Source organism: Dermacentor variabilis, chromosome 7, assembly GCF_050947875.1.
Source record: "Dermacentor variabilis isolate Ectoservices chromosome 7, ASM5094787v1, whole genome shotgun sequence".
Taxonomy (NCBI): domain Eukaryota; kingdom Metazoa; phylum Arthropoda; class Arachnida; order Ixodida; family Ixodidae; genus Dermacentor; species Dermacentor variabilis.
Window position 1 is genome coordinate 165,598,251 of NC_134574.1, and position 23,390 is coordinate 165,621,640.

At 48.6% G+C, this 23,390-nt stretch overlaps 12 non-coding genes across 12 annotated transcripts; all 12 read right to left on the minus strand.

Moving 5' to 3' along the window:
- Positions 1-27: 27 nt before the first annotated feature.
- Positions 28-100, minus strand: TRNAR-ACG (transfer RNA arginine (anticodon ACG)). Its single transcript has one exon. It is a non-coding gene; the product is annotated as a tRNA-Arg (tRNA).
- Positions 101-324: 224 nt separating this feature from the next.
- On the minus strand, positions 325-397 carry TRNAR-UCG (transfer RNA arginine (anticodon UCG)). The gene has a single exon. It is a non-coding gene; the product is annotated as a tRNA-Arg (tRNA).
- Positions 398-474: 77 nt separating this feature from the next.
- On the minus strand, positions 475-547 carry TRNAR-ACG (transfer RNA arginine (anticodon ACG)). Its single transcript has one exon. It is a non-coding gene; the product is annotated as a tRNA-Arg (tRNA).
- A 4,946-nt stretch (positions 548-5,493) lies between these two features.
- Positions 5,494-5,566, minus strand: TRNAR-ACG (transfer RNA arginine (anticodon ACG)). The gene has a single exon. It is a non-coding gene; the product is annotated as a tRNA-Arg (tRNA).
- Positions 5,567-5,645: 79 nt separating this feature from the next.
- TRNAL-AAG (transfer RNA leucine (anticodon AAG)) lies at positions 5,646-5,718 on the minus strand. Its single transcript has one exon. It is a non-coding gene; the product is annotated as a tRNA-Leu (tRNA).
- Positions 5,719-9,600: 3,882 nt separating this feature from the next.
- Positions 9,601-9,673, minus strand: TRNAR-ACG (transfer RNA arginine (anticodon ACG)). Its single transcript has one exon. It is a non-coding gene; the product is annotated as a tRNA-Arg (tRNA).
- A 77-nt stretch (positions 9,674-9,750) lies between these two features.
- TRNAR-ACG (transfer RNA arginine (anticodon ACG)) lies at positions 9,751-9,823 on the minus strand. The gene has a single exon. It is a non-coding gene; the product is annotated as a tRNA-Arg (tRNA).
- A 77-nt stretch (positions 9,824-9,900) lies between these two features.
- TRNAR-ACG (transfer RNA arginine (anticodon ACG)) lies at positions 9,901-9,973 on the minus strand. The gene has a single exon. It is a non-coding gene; the product is annotated as a tRNA-Arg (tRNA).
- Positions 9,974-10,049: 76 nt separating this feature from the next.
- Positions 10,050-10,122, minus strand: TRNAR-ACG (transfer RNA arginine (anticodon ACG)). Its single transcript has one exon. It is a non-coding gene; the product is annotated as a tRNA-Arg (tRNA).
- Positions 10,123-10,350: 228 nt separating this feature from the next.
- Positions 10,351-10,423, minus strand: TRNAR-ACG (transfer RNA arginine (anticodon ACG)). The gene has a single exon. It is a non-coding gene; the product is annotated as a tRNA-Arg (tRNA).
- A 5,090-nt stretch (positions 10,424-15,513) lies between these two features.
- Positions 15,514-15,586, minus strand: TRNAR-ACG (transfer RNA arginine (anticodon ACG)). The gene has a single exon. It is a non-coding gene; the product is annotated as a tRNA-Arg (tRNA).
- A 5,323-nt stretch (positions 15,587-20,909) lies between these two features.
- Positions 20,910-20,982, minus strand: TRNAR-ACG (transfer RNA arginine (anticodon ACG)). Its single transcript has one exon. It is a non-coding gene; the product is annotated as a tRNA-Arg (tRNA).
- Positions 20,983-23,390: the final 2,408 nt, after the last annotated feature.

Sequence of the window (23,390 nt, forward strand, 5' to 3'; positions counted from 1 at the left end):
CCCAGGAAAAAAAAGGAAACCGAAGTACGAGCCTGCCAGGATTCGAACCTGGAATCTTCGGATCCGTAGTCAGACGCGTTATCCGTTGCGCCACAGGCCCGAATGGGGATTGCACGCTCCCGGAGTACATCCCATGCTTTCATACTGGCCCAGGCAAAAAAAGGAAACCGAAGTACGAGCCCGGCAAGATTCGAACCTGGAATCTTCTGATCCGTAGTCAGACGCGTTATCCGTTGCGCCACAGGCCCGAATGGGGGAATGCACGCTCCTGGAGTACATCCCATGCTTTCATACTGGCCCAGGAAAAAAAAGGAAACCGAAGTACGAGCCTGCCAGGATTCGAACCTGGAATCTTCTGATCCGAAGTCAGACGCGTTATCCGTTGCGCCACAGGCCCGAATGAGGGAATGCACGCTCCCGGAGTACATCCCATGCTTTCATACTGGCCCAGGCAAAAAAAAGGAAACCGAAGTACGAGCCTGCCAGGATTCGAACCTGAAATCTTCTGATCCGTAGTCAGACGCGTTATCCGTTGCGCCACAGACCCCTTTTTATTTATTTTTTTTTAAATTTAATGCCGGTCTTTGACATAACGCAGAAAATACAAATATTACACGCATCTCAGAAATCCAAAAAGGCGAAAAAAAATTACAATAATGATATCCGTCCGTATAGGACCGGCGTTGTCACATTAAAATTCCTTCATGACTGTGAGAGCTTCTAGCCTCGACAGCCAATCCGGTGCACATTCTTGCATTTTCTGTACATCAATAAACCGCGACATACATTCTCTGAAATATATATGAACCGGCCGCGCGTCGGGATCGCAGTGGTACCCAGCCATTCGAGCCCGCCATATACAGTGGAGAGCATTCAACATAATGAAGTCATATGGGACCCCGTCTTCATCCTTAATAGGCAGATACCTGATCCCTTGGGGGTTTACAGGTAATTCTTTCTTCAGGGTTCGCTTCAAGACGTCCCAGAAGAACACAGCAGCCCAACAGTGGAAGAACACATGATCTATGGTTTCGGGCTTCTTGCAGATCAAGCAGTGAGAACCCCACGGTACGAGACAGCCTCGTTCTTCCATAAACGTCTTCACGGACAGGGTTCCAGTGTGGAGCCTAAAAAAGAAGGATTTTACCCCTGGTGGCACCTGCATGCGTTTAACCCGTTCAAGGACGTCCTGTCCTGGCCCTCCACTGTACATGGCTCTGTATAACGGCACTGGGAAAACAATGTCACACACATCTTTATACAGCGTTTTCCTTTTCACTTGACACAGGTAATCACTTGAAAAACGAACCGTAAGAAAACGCACACTGTCTACCACTTCCTTAAGATAGCCACGAAGTCTTCCGGTCATGCCAGCCGTACTGACAACATGTGCCGGCAATGCGTCGGTCAATCTGAGTTGACATACGGTGCGCAGAAAAGGATCGCGCACATCGCGGAAAAATATAAATCGGTTTACTAGTTGTAGAACAAGAAGATGCGCCAAACCCACACCCCCGTCCTTCACTCTTCTGAACAGATTTGTTCGACTGCACCTTTCCCAGGTTGAACTCCAGATGAACACCGCAAACACTCTGTGCAGCTTTTGCACATTTGCTCTAGAACAATATAACGCTTGTATAACGTAGTATAACTTGGCGACTAAAAAGATGTTACAAACTGTCGCTCTTGCAAAAACAGACAGGTTAGTAGCTTTCCATTTGTCTACTTTTTCTTTAATTTCACTTGTTTGGTTCCTCCAATATTCTTCACTGCTATTGTAACTGTCTAAGGGAATTCCGAGATACGTCTTGGGAGTTTTCACCCAGGTCACATTCGCAAAATAGTCTGGTGCGGACAGCCAATCCCCATGCCACAGCCCGAGGGATTTGCCCCAATTTATTCTGCTACCCGTGACTTCACAGAAGTGTTTGACTATAGATATTGCTTCGGTTACACTTGGTTTATCTGTGCAATACACTGCGATGTCATCTGCATACGCTAGTAGTTTGACTTCTGTCGCTGCTAATCTAAAACCACGTATTTTGTCATTTTGATTAATTGCCACACACATGGCCTCTATATAAATAGCAAATAGAAGTGGGCTGAGGGGACAGCCTTGGCGCACTGAGCGCATAATGTTAATGGGGGCCCCCAGTGACTTGTTTACAATTAATCTGGTTGTGCAATTCTTGTACGCCAAGGCCACGCCCTCAGTGATGATGGAACCGACATTAACGTGATCCAAGATGGCAAACAAAATAACATGCGCGACACAATCGAAAGCTTTCTCGAGATCGAGCTGAAGAACTGCAACGCCACCTCCGGTGACGTCACAGCACTCGAGAACACATCGCATCTTATGAATGTTAGAAAAAATAGTTCGCCCTCTGATGCCACAGGTTTGGTGGTCTCCGACTATTTCTTTGATGACGCCTTGGAGTCTGGTAGCTAAAACTTTCATAAATATCTTGTAATCAACATTTGTTAGGGATATTGGCCTATAGAATTACACTAAATTTAGTTTATCTATTTAATCACCCTTGGGTATTAGTATGGTGTGCGCTTTTCCAAAGGAAGGGGGCAAACATTTCTGCTGATACGCGCCATTGAATACATCTGCCAACAATGGAGCCAATTCTCTCTTAAATGCCTTATACCACCCAGCGCAGAGACCATCAGGTCCAGGCGACTTTCCCGGGTTCAAATCGTCGATTGCCTTTTCGACTTTTCCCTCAGTTATTTTGGCTTCTAATCCTTCTTTGAAATCATCACTTATTCGCGGCATGCGAGTAAGAAAATGCGCTTTAAAACTATCAACATTCGCTTCCTGATATGCAAAGAGCGACTGGTAATACTCGAAAAAGGCGCGCCCAATGCTCTCATTGTCTTCAACGACAGTCCCGTTCATTAGAATTTCATCTATGTGGTTTCGCCGTCCGTGCGCCTTCTCGAGACCCAGCGCCCTTTTAGTGGGCGTCTCCCCTGCCGCTAGTGCATCTGCTTGCGTACGCACGATGGCGCCTTGATAACGCTCTTTGTCGAACTGTTCAAGTTTTTCCTTGATGTTTCGCACGTCGTCTTTGTACGTACCAGGTTCTCTACACTCAAGCGTTATCAGTTGCTCAAGCAGTCTTCTTAAGCCCTTTTATTTCATTTCCCTCTCGAATGTTATGCAACTCGATCTTTCTATGGCTTTAATTTTAACTTTCTGTTTAAAACATTCCCACTTCTCTGTTATTGTTTCCGTTGCATCATCGAATATTTCATTAAACGCATCCCTTACTGCTTTTACAAACCCCTGATCATTTAGTAACAAGGCATTCATTTTCCACAGATCCCAATTAAAAGCATGTTTCGTTTTCACTACACCTATGTGACATTTTACAAGGCAGTGGTCCGAAAACGACACGGGCACCACACAATAACTATGGCATCTTGGAATCGTGTCCAACGACATGTACATTCGATCCAGTCGTGCGTGACTACTGCCCTGAAAACGAGTAAAAGTCACTTCCCGCCCCGCTTCCAGGCACTCGTAAACATCGTCAAGTTCATTTCCCGCTATTAGTTTTGATAATACGCTACAGCTTTTGTCTCGCACACCGGCATTATTCACTCTATCTCTGGCATTCAACACACAATTAAAGTCCCCTAACAACATAACGCGCTACTCACAACGGACATACTTAGAAAGGTTCGAAAAAAACAAGACACGCTCCTCCACTGAATTCGGAGCATACACGCATATGACACGGAATTCAACCTCACATATCAAAACATCACAAAAAACAATCCTTCCAGATTCGCAGGAAAATACACTTTGAATCTGCAGTCCAGGCAGCTTCTTAACGAACAGAATGCACCCCCCGGACGTGCCTATCGCATGGCTAACCACTGCAAAATATCTGTGCGTGAATCGTCGCACCATCCTCCCGGTCTGTTCCTCTCAGTCAACCTTAGTCTCTTGGACGGCTAGTACGTCTATGTTGTGGTCAGTGGCCAACCGTAGGACCTGGCTTTGCCTACGACTAGCCGCCAACCCTCGCACGTTCAATGTGGCAATAATAAGGGACGGTATTTCAGCCATTTTCAACTAGCGGGAAAAGCAGGCCCGGAGCATGGTGCTTACCGTTCACGACTAGCCCTCGGCTAGCCGCCTCCGGGACCTCCCGGCTTGTTGGTGTCGTTAGGCGATGGCGTTTTGCCCGCAGGTTTCCTTTCAGGTGGTAGATTCGGCTTTGTCTTGTAGCCCGTCCGCCTTCCTTGAGGCGCCTTGGGCGGCGGCCCCTCGGTTGTGGTCGTCGCACCGCCGTCCCTTTCTTTGGTCTCGTCGTGGGGGCGCTTGGCTGGGGCACCGAGAGTCCCAGTCCGCTCACCGTCGTTGACATCCTTGTGCTGCAGCAATGCCGTCGTGTCGTTGTCGGGCGCCTCTTCGTTAACGCCCCCCGTAGGACGGGTCACTGCAGGGAGGTCCTGTACCGGCTTGCCCGCCTTATCGGCAGTCTCAGCTACTGAGCCTTCTGCGCCGGCAGTCGATGACCCGCTGAGTGTCCCTGTGGAAACCACGTCTCCCGTTCCCTTGGCGGCGTCCTCCGTTTCGACCACGTCCATGACGTGCTCAGCCGCAACGTCACTCGCTGCTGGTCCTGTCACGGCGGCGTAGGATTTGACGCAGTCAGCGTCAACGTGGCCGAAACGTCTGCACCTGGAATAGCGCGGGACTTTGCACTCTCGGCGGACGTGCCCCGTGCCTTGGCAGCGCAGACACTGCATGGGTCGACCGGGCACGACCACCAAGGCCAACTCTCCACCGACGCGAACCTGATGAGGAAGGTCCTCCACCTTGACGCCGCTTTTCAGCTTGAGGATCACAGTCCTGGTGGTCGAAGTCTTGTCTCCCATGCCATGGACGCGCCACCGTTCCCGGCTCACCTCAACCACCTTGCCGACAGCCGCGAAAGCAGTCCGGACGTGCTCGTCGGCAACGCCGTACAGCAACCAGCGAAGCCGAAGCTTCACCTGCTGGTCCTGTGGGTCCACGATGACGCACCGTCGTCCCTTCACTTGCAGTTTTTTGAGGGCCATAAGGCGTTTCGTCGCAGTGGCATCAGTCAGGGTCACCGCCCAGACGTGGTTGATCTGGTACGCCCCTATGCATACCACGTCCGGCATCAGTCCCGTCGGCAGTAGGGCGTCTCTAAAATCTTCGACCTTGTATGGTCTGGCACGTACGTCACCGTGTAAAAACACGGTCTTAAATGCCATCGGCAGCTGAGGCAAAATAAACGGATAGTCCTTATCGTCGTCTGTGATCCTGTTTCCGCGACCAAAAGTGGCCGCTGTCGCTGCCCCGGAAGAGGCCATGACCCTACGATCCGAACAGCTCGGCTGCCGGATGCAGAATGCGCCATAGGCCCGATTGGGGGAATACATGCTCTCGGAGTACATCCTATGCTTTCATACTGGCCCAGGGAAAAAAGGGAAACCGAAATACGAGCCTGCCAGGATTCGAACCTGGAATCTTCTGATCCGTAGTCAGACGCGTTATCCGTTGCGCCACAGGCCCGAATGGGGAAATACACGCTCCCGGAGTACATCCTATGCTTTCATACTGGCCCAGGAAAAAAGAAAGGGAAACCGAGAAACGAGCCGGCCAGGATTCGAACCTGGAATCTTCTGATCCTTAGTCAGACGCGTTATCCGTTGCGCCACAGACCCGCTTTTTTTTTATTTAATGCCGGTTTTCGACATAACACTGAATATACAAATACTGCAACACATGTCAGGAATACAAGCTTGCGGGGAAGAAAAAAAAGAGAGAAAAAAAATTCCAATAATGCCGACTGTCCGTATGGGACCGGCGTCGTCAAATTAAAGTTCCTTCATGGCTGTCGGAGCTTCTAGCCTCGACAGCCAATCCGGTGCACATTCTTGCAATTTCTGTACATCAACGAACCGCGACATACATTCTCTAAAATATATGTGAACCGGGCGGGCGTCGGCATCGCAATGGTACCCTGCCATGCGAGCCCGCCATATACAGTGGAGTGCATTCAACATAATAAAGTCGTATGGAACTCCATCTTCATCCTTAATTGGCAGATACCGGATCCCTTGGGGGTCTACAGGTAATTCTTTCTTCAGTGTTCGCCTCAAGACGTCCCAGAAGAACACAGCCGCCCAGCAGTGCAAGAACACGTGATCGATGGTTTCGGGCTTCTTGCAGATCAAGCAGTGTGATCCCCACGGCACAAGACAGCCTCGCTCTTCCATAAATGTCTTCACGGAAAGTGTTCCAGTGTGGAGCTTAAAAAAGAAGGTTTTAACCCCTGGTGGCACCTGCATGCGTTTCACCCGTTTAAGGACGTCTTGTCCTGGCCCTCCACTGTATATGGCTCTGTATAAGGGCACTGGGAACACAATGTCGCACACATCATTATACAGTGTTTTCCTTTTCACTTGACATAGATAATCTTTTGAAAAACGAACTGAAAGGAAGCGCACACTGTCGACCACTTCCTTAAGATAACCCCGAAGTTTTCCGGTCATGCTTGCCGTACTAACAACATACGCCGGCAATGCGTCGCTCAACCTGAGTTGACATACGGTGCGCAGAAAAGGATCGCGCACATCTCGAAAAAACAAAAAGCGGTTGACAAGTTGTCGAACAAAAGATGTGCCAAGCCAACACCCCCGTCCTTCACTCTTGTAAACAAATTGGTTCGGCTAACTCTCTCCCATGCTGATCCCCAGATGAAGACCGCGAACACTCTGTGCAGCCTTTGCACATTTGCCCTGGAACAATGCAACACTTGCATAACATAATATAACTTCGCTATAAAAAACATATTACAAATTGTCGCCCTTGAAAAAATAGACTGGTTAGTGCTTGTCCATCTGTCCACTTTTTCTTTCGTTTCATTAGTTCGGTTCCTCCAGTACTCATCGCTGCTCTTGTACCTGTCGAGGGGAACACCCAGATACTTCGTCGGAGTTTTCACCCAGTTGACATTGGCGAAGTATTCCGGTGCCGAAGACCACTCCCCGTGCCACAGCCCGAGGGATTTGCCCCAATTGACTTTGCTGCCCGTGACGTCACAGAAATGTTTTACTACAGCAATTGTTTCAGTCACACTTGGTTCGTCTGTGCAACACACTGCAACGTCATCAGCATACGCTAGCAGCTTCACTTCGGATTCTGCCAATCTAAAACCACGTATATTGTTATTTGCGGTAATGGCCACACACATTGCTTCTATGTATATAGCAAATAACAGAGGACTGAGGGGACAGCCTTGGCGCACTGAACGCATGATGTTAATGGGGGCCCCCAGCGACTTGTTAACAATTAACCTTGTAGTGCAGTTCTGGTACGCCAAGGCCACACCCTCAGTGATGATGGTACCGACATTAACATGATCCAATATGGAGAACAAAATAACGTGAGCGACGCAATCGAACGCTTTCTCAAGATCAAGCTGAAGAACTGCAACGCCGCCACCGGTGACGTCACAGCACTCGAGCACACACCGCATCTTATGGATGTTAGAAAAAATTGTTCGCCCTTTGATTCCACAAGTTTGATGGTCTGTGACGATTTCCTTTATGACACTTTGAAGTCTGGTCGCCAAAATCTTCATAAATATCTTGTAATCCACATTTGTTAGTGATATGGGCCTATAGGATGATACGAATCTCAGTTTATCTAATTTATCGTTCTTCGGAATTAGAATGGTGTGCGCTTTCCCAAAAGAAGGTGGCAATGATTTCTGCTCGTACGCTTCATTAAATACTTCTACTAATAAAGGGGCCAGTTCTCTTTTCAATGTCTTATATAAGGCGGCGCTGAGTCCATCTGGTCCCGGTGACTTGCCCAAGTTTAAATCGTCGATTGCCTTTTCGACTTCCCTCTCCGTTATTTTCCCTTCTAATCGCTCCTTAGCTTCATCACTCAAACGCGGCATGCGGTGCAGAAAGTCCGCTTTGAAACCCTCTAAATTCGCTTCCTGAAATGCAAAGAGCGACTGATAGTATTGGAAGAAGGCGTGTGCTATGCTCTCGTTGTCGTCAACAACAGCTCCATTCATTAAAAGTTGATCGACATGGTTTCGTCTTCCGTGTGCCTTCTCTAAACCGAGCGCCCTTTCAGTGGGCGTCTCCCCTGCCGCCAGTGCGTCTGCTCTTGCTCGCACGATGGCACCTTGATAACGTTCTTTGTCGAACTGTTCAAGCTTTTCCTTGACGCTCCGCACATCGTCTTTGTACAGACCAGGCTCTCTGCACTCAAGCGTTATCAGCTGCTGAAGTAGTGTTCGCAAACCCTTTTCTTTATATTCCCTCTCAAATTTGAGGCAGCTTGACCTTTCTAAGGCTTTCATTTTAACTTTTTGTTTAACACATTCCCACTTTTCTGCTATTGTATCAGCCGCATCTTCGCGTATTTCATTAACCACATCCCGCACTGCCTTTACAAAAGATGGATCATTTAATAACAAGTCATTGAGTTTCCATAGATGCCAATTAAATGCATGTTCCCTTTTCCTTATACCTATGTTACATTTTACCAGGCAGTGATCCGAAAATGACACGGGTACAACGCAATAACCGTGGCATCTTGGAATCGTGTCCAACGAAATGTACATGCGATCCAGTCGCGCATGACTACTGCCTTGAAAACGCGTAAATGTCACTTGACGCTCCCTTTCCAGACATTGAAAAACATCATCAAGTTCATTTTCATTAATTAATTTTGACAAAACGTCACTACTTCTATCACGCACGCCGGCATTGTTGGCTCGGTCTTTAGCACTCAACACACAATTGAAGTCCCCTAATAACACAACGCGCTTATTACAGCAAACATATTGTGAGAGGTTCGAAAAAAAGAGGACACGCTCGTCTACAGAATTCGGCGCATAAACGCATATGACGCGAAACTCAAAGTCAGAGATCGTAAAGTCACATAAGACAATCCTTCCATCCAGACAGGACCACACACTTTGAATATGTAAACACGGCAGCTTCTTCACAAAAAGAATGCACCCCCCGGAGGTGCCTACCGCATGACTCACCACCACAAAGTACCTAGTCGTGAATCGTCGCACCATGCTCCCGGTCTCCTCCTCTCCGTCAACCTTGGTTTCCTGGACGGCTAGTACGTCTATGTCATGGTCCGTTACCAACCGTAGGACCTGACATTGCCTACGACTAGCCGCCAACCCTCGCACATTTAGTGTGGCAATACTAAGTGACGGTATTTCATCCATCTTCATCTAGCGAGAAAAGTAGGCCCGGAGCATGGTGCTTACCCTTAACGACCAGCCCTTGGCTAGCCGCCTCCGGGGCCATCCGGCTTCCCGCGCCACAGACCCGCTTGGGGGGATAGAGGCTCCCGAAGTACATCCCATGCTTTCATACTCGCCCAGGAAAAAAAAAGGAATCCGAAATACGAGCCTGCCAGGATTCGAACCTGCAATCTTCTGATCCGTAGTCAGACGCGTGATCCGTTGCGCCACAGACCCGCTTGGGGGGACAGAGGCTCCCGAAGTACATCCCATGCTTTCATACCCGCCCAGGAAAAAAAAAAGGGAATGCGAAATACGAGCCTGCCAGGATTCGAACCTGGAATCTTCTGATCCGTAGTCAGACGCGTTATCCGTTGCGCCACAGGCCCGAATGGGGGAATACATGCTCTCGGAGTACATCCTATGCTTTCATACTGGCCCAGGAAAAAAAAGGGAAACCGAAATACGAGCCTGCCAGGATTCGAACCTGGAATCTTCTGATCCGTAGTCAGACGCGTTATCCGTTGCGCCACAGGCCCGAATGGGGGAATACATGCTCTCGGAGTACATCCTATGCTTTCATACTGGCCCAGGAAAAAAAAGGGAAACCGAAATACGAGCCTGCCAGGATTCGAACCTGGAATCTTCTGATCCGTAGTCAGACGCGTTCTCCGTTGCGCCACAGGCCCGAGTGGGGAAATACACGCTCCCTGAGTACATCCTATGCTTTCATACTGGCCCAGGAAAGAAAGGGAAACCGAGAAACGAGCCTGCCAGGATTCGAACCTGGAATCTTCTGATCCGTAGTCAGACGCGTTGTCCGTTGCGCCACAGGCCCGAATGGGGAAATACACGCTCCCTGAGTACATCCTATGCTTTCATACTGGCCCAGGAAAAAAAAGGAGGAACAGAAATACGAGCCTGCCAGGATTCGAACCAGGAATCTTCGGATCCGTAGGCTGACGCGTTATCCGTTGCGCCACAGGGCCGAATGGGGGAATACACGCACCCGGAGTACATCCTATGCTTTCATACTGGCCCAGGGAAAAAAAGGGAAACCGAAATACGAGCCTGCCAGGATTCGAACCTGGAATCTTCTGATCCGTAGTCAGACGCGTTGTCCTTTGCGCCACAGGCCCGAATGGGGGAATACACGCTCCCGGAGTAGATCCTATGCTTTCATACTGGCCCAGGAAAAAAAAGGGAAACCGAAATACGAGCCTGCCAGGATTCGAACCTGGAGTCTTCTGATCCGTTTTTTTTTATCTATGACCGGTTTTCAATATAACATCGCACATATGAATTTCACACTCATGACACACATGCTAGCTTCTGGCAAGGGAAGAAAGAAAGCAAGAAACAAGAAAAGCGCTACAAAGCCGTCCGTCCGCATAGGACTGACGTTGTCAAATTAAAATTCCTTCATGACTGTCAGAGGTTCGAGCCTCGACAGCCAATCCGGTACACACTCTTGCATTTTCTGCAGTTCAATAAATACTGACATACACTCTCTGAAATATATACGCGCTGGCCGAGCGTCGGCGTCGCAATGGTACCCGGCCATGCGAGGTCGCCATATACAGTGGAGGGCGTTCAACATAATAAGATCATACGGTACTCCGTCTTCATCTTTAATTGGGAGATACCTGATCCCTTGGGGGTCCACCGGTAACTCCTTTTTCAGAGTTCGCTTTAGCACGTCCCATAAGAAAACCGCCGCCCAGCAATGCAAGAAAACATGATCAATGGTCTCCGGCTTCTGGCAGATCAAGCAGTGGGATCCCCACGGCATAAGACAGCCTCGTTCTTCCACAAACGTCTTTACAGAGAGCGTTCCTGTGTGGAACTTAAAGAAGAAGGATTTAACCCCTGGTGGCACCTGCATACGTTTCACCCATTTAAGGACGTCTTGTCCTGGCCCTCCACTGTATATGGCTCTGTATAACGGCACTGGGAACACAATGTCGCACACATCATTATACAGTGTTTTCCTTTTCACTTGAAACAGATAATCATTTGAAAAACGAACTGACAGGAAACGCACACTGTCGACCACTTCCTTAATGTAACCCCGAAGTTTTCCGGTCAATCCTTGCCGTACTAACAACATGTGTCGGCAATGCGTCGCTCAACCTGATCTGACAAACGGTGCGCAGAAAAGGATCGCGCACATCGCGAAAAAACGAAAAGCGGTTGACAAGTTGTCGAACAAAAAGGTGCGCCAAGCCCACACCCCCGTCCTTTACTCTTCTGAAGAAATTTGTTAGACTACATCTCTCCCATGCTGAACCCCAGATGAAGACCGCAAACACTCTGTGCAGCCGTTGCACATTTGCTCTAGAACAATGCAGCACTTGCATAACATAATATAACTTCGCTATAAGAAACATATTACAAATTGTTGCCCTTGAAAAAATAGACTGGTTAGTGCTCGTCCATCTGTCCACTTTTTCTTTCGTTTCATTAGTTCGATTTCTCCAGTACTCATCGCTGCTCTTGTACCTGTCGAGGGGAACACCCAGATACTTCGTCGGAGTTTTCACCCAGTTGACATTCGCGAAGTATTCCGGTGCCGAAAGCCACTCCCCGTGCCACAGTCCGAGGGATTTGCCCCAATTCACTCTGCTGCCCGTGACGTCACAGAAATGTTTTACTACAGCAATTGTTTCAGTCACACTTGCTTCGTCTGTGCAACACACTGCAACGTCATCAGCATACGCTAGCAGCTTCACTTCGGATTCTGCTAATCTAAAACCACGTATATTGTTATTTGCGGTAATAGCCACACACATTGCTTCTATGTATATAGCAAATAACAGAGGACTGAGGGGACAGCCTTGGCGCACTGACCGCATGATGTTAATGGGGGCCCCCAGAGACTTATTAACAATTAACCTTGTAGTGCAGTTGTGGTACGCCAAGGCCACACCCTCAGTGATGATGGTACCGACATTAACATGATCCAATGTGGAGAACAAAATAACGTGAGCGACACAATCGAACGCTTTCTCAAGATCAAGCTGAAGAACTGCAACGCCGCCACCGGTGAGGTCACAGCACTCGAGCACACACCGCATCTTATGGATGTTAGAAAAAATTGTTCGCCCTTTGATTCCACAAGTTTGATGGTCTGCGACGATTTCCTTTATGACGCTTTGAAGTCTGGTCGCTAAAATCTTCATAAATATCTTGTAATCCACATTTGTTAGTGATATGGTCCTATAGGATGACACGAATCTCAGTTTATCTCATTTATCGCTCTTCGTAATTAGAATGGTGTGCGCTTTCCCAAAAGAAGGTGGCAATGATTTCTGCTCGTACGCTTCATTAAATACTTCTGCTAATAAAGGGGCCAGTTCTCTTTTCAATGCCTTATACAAGGCGGCGCTGAGTCCATCTGGTCCCGGTGACTTGCCGAAGTTTAAATCGTCGATTGCCTTTTCGACTTCCCTCTCCATTATTTTCCCTTCTAATCGCTCCTTAGCTTCATCGCTCAAACGCGGCATGCGGTGCAGAAAGTCTGCTTTGAAACCCTCTAAATTCGCTTGCTGAAATGCAAAGAGCGACTGGTAGTACTGGAAAAAGGCGTGTGCTATGCTCTCATTGTCAACAACAGTTCCATTCATTAAAATTTGATCGACATGGTTTCGTTGTCCGTGCGACTTCTCTAAACCGAGCGCCCTTTTAGTGGGCGTCTCCCCTGCCGCTAGCGCGTCTGCTCTTGCTCGCACGATGGCACCTTGATAACGTTCTTTGTCGAACTGTTCAAGCTTCTCCTTGACGCTTCGCACATCGTCTTTGTACAGACCAGGCTCTCTGCACTCAAGCGTTATCAGCTGCTGAAGTAGTGTTCGCAAACCCTTTTCTTTATATTCCCTCTCAAATTTGAGGCAGCTTGACCTTTCTAAGGCTTTCATTTTAACTTTTTGTTTAAAACATTCCCACTTTTCTGCTACTGTATCAGCTGCATTTTCGCGTATTTCGTTAACCGCATCCCGTACTGCCTTTACAAAAGATGCATCATTTAATAACAAGTCATTGAGTTTCCATAGATGCCAATTAAAAGCATGTTCCCTTTTCCTTATACCTATGTTACATTTTACCAGGAAGTGATCCGAAAATGACACGGGCACAGCGCAATAACCGTGGCATCTTGGAATCGTGTCCAAGGAAATGTACACGCGATCCAGTCGCGCATGACTGCTGCCTTGAAAACGCGTAAATGTCACTTGACGCCCCCCTTCCAGACATTGAAAAACATCATCAAGTTCATTTTCATTAATTAATTTTGACAGAACGTCACTACTTCTATCACGCACACCGGCATTGTTGGCTCGGTCTCTAGCACTCAACACACAATTGAAGTCCCCTAATAACACAACACGCTTATTACAACAAACATATTGTGAGAGGTTCGAAAAAAAGAGGACGCGCTCGTCTAGAGAATTCGGCGCATAAACGTATATGACGCGAAACTCAAAGTCAGAGATCGTAAACTCACATAATACAATCCTTCCAGACAGACAGGACAACACACTTTGAATATGTAAACCCGGCAGCTTCTTCACCAAAAGAAAGCACCCCCCGGAGGTGCCTACCGCATGACTGACCACCACAAAATACCTAGTCGTGAATCGTCGCACCATGCTCCCGGTCTCCTCCTCTCCGTCAACCTTGGTTTCCTGGACGGCTAGTACGTCTATGTCATGGTCCGTTGCCAACCGTAGGACCTGACATTGCCTACGACCAGCCGCCAACCCTCGCACGTTTAGTGTGGCAATACTAAGAGACTGTATTTCAGCCATCTTCATCTAACAAAAGAAGGAGCGTAGGCCCGGAGCATGGTGCTTACCCTTCACGACCAGCCCTTGGCTAGCCGCCTCCGGGGCCATCCGGCTTCCCGGCATTGTTTGTCGTCGACGCTTTGACAACAGGCTTTCTTTCAGGCGGCACATTCGGCTTTGGTTTCAAGCCCATCCGCCTCCCCTGGGGCGTCTTTGTCGGTGGTCCCTCGGTAGTGCTGGTCGCTCCCTCGCCCTGGTCCTTGGTCTGGTCGTGGGGGCGTTTGATGGGGCCGCCAAGAGTCTCAGTCCGGTGGCCGTCTTTGATGGCCTCGTCCTGCTGCATTGTCATCATACCGTTGTCGGCCGGGTCTTCACTAATGGTTCCCGTCGCGGGGCACACAGCAGTCGCGACCTGTGCCTTCCCACTCTGCTTCTCAGTACCTTGAGCAGCCGTGCCTTCTGCGCCGACGGTCGACGTCTCGCTGACTGCCACTGTCGGTACCAGGTCTCCGATGCCTGTAGCGGCGTCCTCCGTCTCGACCACGTCCATGACGTGCTCTGCGGCCACGTCGTTCAGTGTTGGGTCTGTCACGGCGGCGTAGGATTTGACACAGTCGGCGTCAACATGACCGAACCGTCTGCAGCGAGAACAGCGCGGAACTTTACACTCACGGCGGACGTGCCCCGTGCCTCGGCAGCGCAGGCACTGCATGGGTCGACCAGGGACGACCACCAAGGCCAGATCTTCGCCGACGCGAACCTGATGAGGAAGGTCTTCCATTTTGACGCCGCTTTTGAGCTTTAGAAGCACAGTCCTGGTTGTCGACGTCTTGTCGCCCATGCCATGGACGCACCACCTTTCCCGGCTTACCTACTCCACCTTGCCGAAAGCCATGAAAGCCATCCGTATGTCCTCGTCTGCAACGCCATAGAGCAGCCAGTCAAGCCTAAGCTTCACCTGCTGGTCTTGCGGGTCCACGATGACACACCGTCTTCCCTTCACTTGCAGTTCCTTAAGGGCCATGAGGCGCTTCGTCGCAGTGGCGTCTGACAGGGTCACCGCCCAGACGTGGTTTATCTGGTACGCCCCTATGCATACCACGTCCGGCAGCAGTCCCGTCGGCAGTAGGGCGTCTCTGAAATCTTCGACCTTGTAAGGTCTGGCGCGTACATCACCGTGTAAAAACACGGTGTTAAATGCAACTCGTCCTTTCGGCAGCTGAGGCAAAATAAACGGATAGTCCTTATCGTCGTCTGTGATCCTGTTTCCGCGACCAAAAGTGGCCGCTGTCGCTGCCCCGGAAGAGGCCATGACCCTACGATCTGAACAGCTCGGCTGCCGGATGCAGAATGTTGCGCCAGACCCGGTTGGGGGATGGAGGCTCCTGGACTACATCCCATGCTTTCATACTCGCCCAGGAAAAAAACAAAGGGAGACCGAAATACGAGCCTGCCAGGATTCTAACCTGGAATATTCTGATCCGTAGTCAGACGCGTTATCCGTTGCGCCACAGACCCCCCTCTTTTTTTTTTCCTTTATTACCTTCTTGGTACATGACACAATGAAAGACATACAAAACACAAATATCGTTCTACAAGTGAAACATGCAAGCGGTGCACTGGCCAGCTCACACCAAAGGATTAAAAGCGTTTCAGTTTGGCGAGCTCATCCATTAATGGGAGCCATTCCGGCTGTTCTTTTTGAGCCTTAAACACATCTCTTACATAAGACACATTTTCAATGAAATACTCTCGTACAGGGAGGATGGTTTCATCTGCATGCCTAAACGCCATTCGATTTTTCCATATACTGTGTAAGCTGATAAGCATAAACATGTCCCACGGCACTTCGTCACCGCTATCTACCGATAGAAATCTTATGCCGTAATGTGATATAGGAAACTGCTTTCTTAAAGTTCGCTGCAAAACGTCCAAGTGAAATACAGCGTCTGTGCAGTGAAGGAACATGTGATGTATAGTCTCCGGTTTTCTACAGATTAGACAGTTTGTGGACCATGGGACAAATATTCCTTTCTCTTGTAGCCATGGTTTCACGGGCAGTGTGCCAGTGTGCAGCTGAAAGAAGAATGATTTCATTGAGGGCCCCACCGACATCTTTTTCACTCTCTTCAGTACATTCCCTTCAGAGCCAACACAATATATGGAACGGTACAAATGTATAGCAAGATAGTAATAATATTTGGGGTTTTACGTGCCAAAACCACTTTCTGATTATGAGGCACGCCGTAGTGGAGGACTCCGGAAATTTTGACCACCTGGGGTTCTTTAACGTGCACCTAAATCTAAGCACACGGGTGTTTTCGCATTTCGCCCCCATCGAAATGCGGCCGCCGTGGCCGGGATTCGATCCCGCGACCTCGTGCTCAGCAGCCCAACACCATAGCCACTGAGCAACCACGGCGGGTGAGGCAACATAGTGTCAATAAGGTCTTTATAAAGTTGTTTTCTTCTAACATCAGCAAGATACTGTGCAGAAAAGCGAACTTTCAAACACTGAAAAGCGCGCACAACCTCCCAAAGAAAGCCCCGCACCCGTACGCGTTTCACAGGGATGGATGATACAACATATTCAGGCAGTGCCTCTTTCAACCAAATTTGCATTACCGTACGCAGGAAAGCATCTTTTTGGTCTCGGAGGAACGTAAATCTTGACACAAGTTGCCTAAGAAACAAATGAGCCAAACCTAGGCCACCCTTTCCCACGGACAGAAAGAGATTTGTGCGACTTGTCCTCTCCCAACTCGACCCCCAAATGAACACTGCGAAAACTCGGTGCAATCCCTGGACGCTGGTCCGTGACATACACAGTGCCTGGAGCACATACCATACCTTGGCCACCAGAAAGAGGTTACATACTGTGGCCCGAGCAAAAATTGAAAGATCGCGGCCACCCCATTTGTGCGTACATTCCCGTGTGCGCTCAGTTTTCGCTTCCCAATATTTTGCAGGTTCTCGATAGTGGTCTAGCGGTACTCCCAAGTATTTGACAGGTGACGTTGCCCACTGAACGCTCTCGAACATTTCAGGCGCATAATCCCATTTTCCGTGCCAGAAACCAAAACACTTTTCCCAGTTTATCACACTTCCGGAGGCTTTGCAAAACCTAGCCGCGTCCTTCACCACTTCAGTTAGACTTTCCCTATCTTCGCAAGAAATGGCGATATCATCCGCATACGCCAGTACTTTAACTTCAGTGGACAACATCGTGAAGCCACGCACTTTTTCGTTTGATATAATTTTCAGGCAAAAAGGTTCGAGATACAGTCCAAACAACAATGGAGACAATGGGCACCCTTGCCTCACGGAAGAACGAACTGTGATACTTTCACTCAGTTGCTTATTAACAATAAGGTTTGCCGTACAACCAGCATATGCCATTTTGACACCTTTCAAGAGCACTCGGCCGACATTCACGTGTTCGAGGATACAAAACAGAATATGGTGGTTAACGCGGTCAAAGGCTTTTTCCATGTCCAGTTGCAGCATGGCTACACGTTTATCAAATGCATCGCAGCATTCTAATATGCTCCGTGCTACGTGAATATTTGTCGTTATCGTACGTCCTTTAATCCCGCACGTTTGGTGCTGGCCTACGATAGCTTTTATTACATTCTGCAACCTTCTGCCCAGAACCTTCATGAATATCTTATAGTCCACATTCGTGAGACTTATGGGCCGATACCCTCTGACTGACAATCTCTTAACCGGGTCTTCACTCTTCGGAACCAGGACGATGTGACTTCTTCGGAAGGACGGAGGCATCATCTGCTTTTCGTATGTTTCTTGAATTACGCTGCGTAGAATATGTGCATTGTCAGACTTAAACGCTTTGTAAAAAGCTGCGCCTAGCCCGTCGGGTCCAGGTGATTTGCCGGAGCTCAACTCGTCGATTGCGTGCTCTACTTCCGCTGCACTAATCGATGCCTCAAGCCCCAGCTTGACTTCATCCTCTAAGATAGGCATCAGTGCCAAAAACTCCGCCGCGAGGCCTTCTTCAACACGTGACTCGTGACCCATTAGTCCTTCGTAATAATCAACGAACGCACGCTGAATAGTGTTAGAGTCACGAGCCATTTCCATTTCGCCCTTGTACTCTATCGCTTTTATCTAGTTCTTTACTGCATATCGTTTTTCGTCGCACAGGGACCGCTTTGTCGGCGTCTCGCCCAACCACAACCGTTCTGCACGTGCGCGTATGACCGCTCCTTTATATTTCTCTTTATCCATCAGTTCTAACTTATTTTTTGTTTCTTTTATTTATTTTTCGTACTGGCCCGGCTGAGTACTTTCCAACCTCAGCAGCAAATCTAAGCGGCTCTGAAATTCTTTTTCGTCTGCCTTGTCGCTTTGGCGCAGCGCACTCGCTCTTTCTATAGCGATCATTTTTATTTATTCTTTAAAATGTTCCCATTTTCCAATAATGTCCCTCTGATCACCCGTTTGCAGACAGTCCATTTTTTCTTTTACTGTAAACACAAAACGTTCATCCTCAAGAAGCCTTACATTAAATTTCCATAGTTCCCAGTTGAACTTCGACCTTTTGGTCTTCGTTCCTATTGTAAACATTACCATGCAATGATCGCTGAACGCAACGTTTTTAATCAAGTAGTCACTGCACATTGGGACCAGGCCAGAAGACGCATAAACCCTGTCAAGTCTTGCATGACTTGCTTGTTGGAAATGTGTGAACTGCAGACGGGCACCTTCTGACAGAGCACTCCCGATGTCTTCCAAATTGTGCTCCAGGACAATTGCATTCAAAAGTAACGAGCTCTGGTTTCGAATGGTCGCGTTAGTAACTCTGTCTTCGGGCATGCATACACAGTTGAAGCCACCCATCAGAATAATGTATCTAGGAGACTTCAGATAGGGCTGGACCATTTCGAAGAAAGCTTTGCGCTCATTTTCCTTATTTGGGGCATACACACACATTACGCGCCACTGTGAATCAAGATACGAAACATCACACATCACAAAACGCCCGGTGTTGAAAACTGTAACAGATTCTTCAATAACACCTAAAGAATTTCGAATTAAAATGGCACACCCTCCCGACGTACCAACAGAATGACACACGCGTACATTGTAACGGCTTCTAAAAGGCTCAACCATGCGGTTCATCTGAGCTTCACTTTCCACCTTGGTCTCTTGCACTGCCACTACGTCCACATCGTTCTCAAGCAGGAGGCGACTTAATTGATATTGACGCCGCCTCGCTGCCAGTCCCCTTACATTAAACGTGGCAAATTTAAGTGCTGCTTCTGTTCTGCCTGCCATGTGCGCGACAAATTAAATAGGCCGAACGGCTTCGTGCTCACCTTCAGCCTTAATACACCGATAAGTGAAGCTCAGCAATTTTCCCTTCTCAAGAGTTCTCGAGCCCACCCAAGAGGCGTGCTCGCTTTCTGCAGCAGGCTGGCGCAGCCTCAGCGCGCTGGTCGTCGTAGTCCCGTTGTGGGTCGCCTCTCGTCCCTTGTCAAGCCAGAAGGGAGCCATGGTTGCTACGTCGGTGTAGTCTTCGCCGGCTTTTTGTCCGGCGGGACATTGGGCTTCGGGCGAAACGTCGGCCGGCGCTGCCCTCCCGATTTGGGGGGTGGTTCATCGATACTCGCAGAAGGATGCTGAACCTCTTCGACACAGGCCTTGTCGTGTGTCCTCTTTGCTGGAGCACTACTCATGCTTGGTTGGACGACGTCCATGCCTTCTCCCCCCTCTTGAGGTTTTCCATGTACTGCTTCCGTAGCAGTACCTGTGCTTAGTTCCGCTGCATCAATCTTCGGGGCTACAACAGCCTGCTTCGACCCAGTGGTCTGGTCTTCAGTCTGCGTCGCTGCCACGCCCCCCTTGACGTCGTTAGGCGCTGCCTGCGGCGTATTCTTTTCTGCAGTTCTCGCTGCCTCCTCGGATTCGTCCGCATCCATGAGAAGTTGGGAGTCGTCTTCTCCTCTCATGTGCCCTGTGATATTTGCGTACGTTTTGACGCACTGCGATTGGTCATGGCCGAAGCGACGGCACTGACTGCAACGGGGAACTTTGCATTCACGTTGGACGTGGCATGAGGTATGGCACCTTAGGCAAAGCGGGGCTCATCCAAGAACCACAACGAGGGCCTGCTCTCCAGCAATGCGTAGCTGGTGAGGCAGGTCATCAATTGTAACTCCAGGCTTCAACTTCAAGGACACACAACGCGTTGACGAACCTTTGTCGATGACTCCCTGAACGCGCCAGCGTTCCTTGGCGACTTCCGTCACCGTTTCGTAAGGTGCAAAGGCTGTTCGCACATCTTCGTCTTGCACGTTGTACAAGATCCAGTGGATCTTCATCCTCACGTCCTGGTCATCCGGATCAATGACAATGCACCGTCGTTCTTTAACAGTCACTTCACGGGCTGAAAGCAGCTTCCTCATTACTTCAACACTCTTGAACGTGATAGCCCAGACGTGATTCATTTGGTACGCCCCCAAGGCGACAACCTCGGGGAGCAGTGCCAAACAAACCAGTGCGTCGCGAAAGTCCTCGACCTTGTACGGCCTTGCTCTGACGTCGGCGTGCAAAAACAGCGTATTTCCAACAATTCGACCTGTTGGTAGCCGCGGCAAAATAACTTCATAATCCTGGTCACTCGAGCCAGCAAACCTGTCTCCACGGCCAAGCTGGGCCGCTGATACCGCTCCGTTGGAGCACATGATGCGCACGTCAGTCACGCTCGGTGGCCGGAAGTGGAATCCTGCGCCACAGACCCGGTTCGGGGGACGGAGGCTCCCGGAGTACATCTCATGCTTTCATACTCGCCCAGGAAAAAAAAAGGGAAACCAAAATACGAGCCTGCCAGGATTCGAACCTGGAATCTCCTGATCCGTAGTCAGACGCGTTATCCGTTGCGCCACAGGCTCTTTTTTTTTCTTTTCTTTATTGCCGGAATTTTCACCTAGCAAACAGAAAGGACATCATTTCTTTAAATAAAGTAAGCGATACATAATGATACACAATCACACTTTCGATCTCGTGCGCATGTATATTGTGCGGTCAGTCACATTGTGGCTGGCCATGTCAGTTTTAAAATTCCTTTAATGTTGCGAGGGGTTCGATTCACGCCAGCCAATCCGAAGGGCATTCTTGGTCTTTAATTACATCAATGAACTTAGAAATACCTTCCCGGAAGAGCAGCCGCGCAGGCCGGCTGTCAGGCTCACAAAAGAAACCGGCCATTCGAGCCCGCCATAAACTGTGGAGGCCCATTAGCATAATTAGGTACAAAGGCATCCCATCCTCATTTTCTACCGCCAAAAATCTAATACCTAATGAACTTAAAGGCAATTCTTTCTGTAGTATTCTTTGAAGAACGTCCCAAAAGAAAACCCCTGCCGAACAATGCAAAAAAACATGGTCAAGTGTTTCGACTTGTTTACATATAAGGCAGTTTGCTCTCCAAGGTAAAAGAAAACCCCTCTCTTGTAAAAAGGCCCGTACCGGTAAAGTTCCGGTATGCAACTTAAAGAAAAAGGATTTAGTGCTTGGCTGCACCTACATTTTCTTAACACGCTTTAACACGTCGTTTCCCTGTCCTCCACTGTTTATGGCTCTGTACATCGGAACCGGCATAATCATGTCAACTATATTCCTGTACAATTTCTTCCGCGACACCGAATAAAGGTAATCATTAGAAAATTGTACGGACAGAAAACGTACACTGTCAACGACTTCCCCTAGGTACCCTCGAAGAGCACCAGGCATACTTAAATTACACACCACGTACATCGGCAGATGCTTGCTCAGTCGTAACTGGCACATTGTGCGCAGAAATGGGTCATGCACGTCTCGAAAGAAAAAAAAAACCGGTTTACTAGCTGTTTCACAAAAATATGTGACAGGTCTAAGCCCCCGTCCTTGACTCTCCTAAATAAGTTCGTACGGCTGCACCTCTCCCATTCTGATGCCCAAATGAACACAGCAAAAACTCTGTGAAACCTTTGCACATTTAAACAAGAGCAAAAGAAAACTTGAATAACGTACCACATTTTGCCTATGAAAAACAAGTTACATACAGTGGATCTCGCAAACATCGAGAGATGCGCACCTTCCCAATTTATTGTTTTTTCCTTGAGTCGTTTGACCTCTTCGAGCCAGTAGTCCTCGTTCCGCCGGTAATGTTCGAGCGGGACGCCCAAGTATTTTTTTTTATTTATTTATTATTACCTCAAAGGCCCCAGTGTGGAGTATTACATGAGGGATGGGTGACCACTTCAGTGGAATATGGACTCAATGGCAGCCTTGAAATGATGTGGATTGGAGTGGTGCACGGCGTCGGCGGGAAGGTCGGCGGGAAGCAGGTGATTTCATCCATCTAATGTTGGCGAACGTTTCCGGTGTTGACTGCCATTCACCATGTCAAAAACCGAGACACTTACTCCAATTTGCAACGCTCCCTGTTGTGTTTCCAAAATGTTTAACAATGGTTGTTACTTCTGTAATTATTCCTTTAGTTGTACTGCACACCGCTACATCGTCTGCATATACCAGGAGTTTCACTTCGGCTTCCATGAGTTTGAAGCCCTTTATGCTACTGTTTTGAATGATCACCAAAAAAAAAAGCTTTCTAGATAGATGGCAAACAAAAGCGGGCTGAGAGGACACCCCTGGCGCACGGAACGCTCTATTTTAACGGGGGCCCCCAGTGTCTTAATAATAATCAGCCGTGTTGAGCAGTTCCGGTACGCCAGAGCTACCGCATCAGTGATGATTGATCCTACATTCACGTGCTCAAGAACTAATAACAAAATTTCATGTGGGACAAAATCAAAGGTTCTTCTAAATCTATCTGCAGAATGGCAACGGCATATTGAAAATCGTCACAGCATTCCAAGACGCCTCTCATCGTGTGTACATTTGTAGCGATAGTGCGTCCCTTTATATCAAAAGTCTGGTGTGGTCCTACAAGATTCTTAATGCTTGACTGTAATCGGCTTGCAAAGAACTTTCATTAAAACTTTGTAATATGTGTTGGTCAATGAAATGGGTCTGTCTGCTGTGAGTAGCCTCAACATAGCCTTTCTTCAGAGAATGACGGTGGTAATGTGTTGGTAGCAAAAACTTCGTCAAACAACGCTTTTAACAAATGCACCAACTCGTTCTTGAACGCTTTATAAAAGGCCCCGCCAAGACCGTCCGGGCCTGGCGACTTATTAGGGCTCAGGTTATCTATAGCATTTTCTATTTCAGCGTGCGTAATGGGTGCTTCTGGAAGTGACTTCGTTTCCGCTGATAGTTGAGGCATACGAAAACGATAGTTTGCTCTGTACGC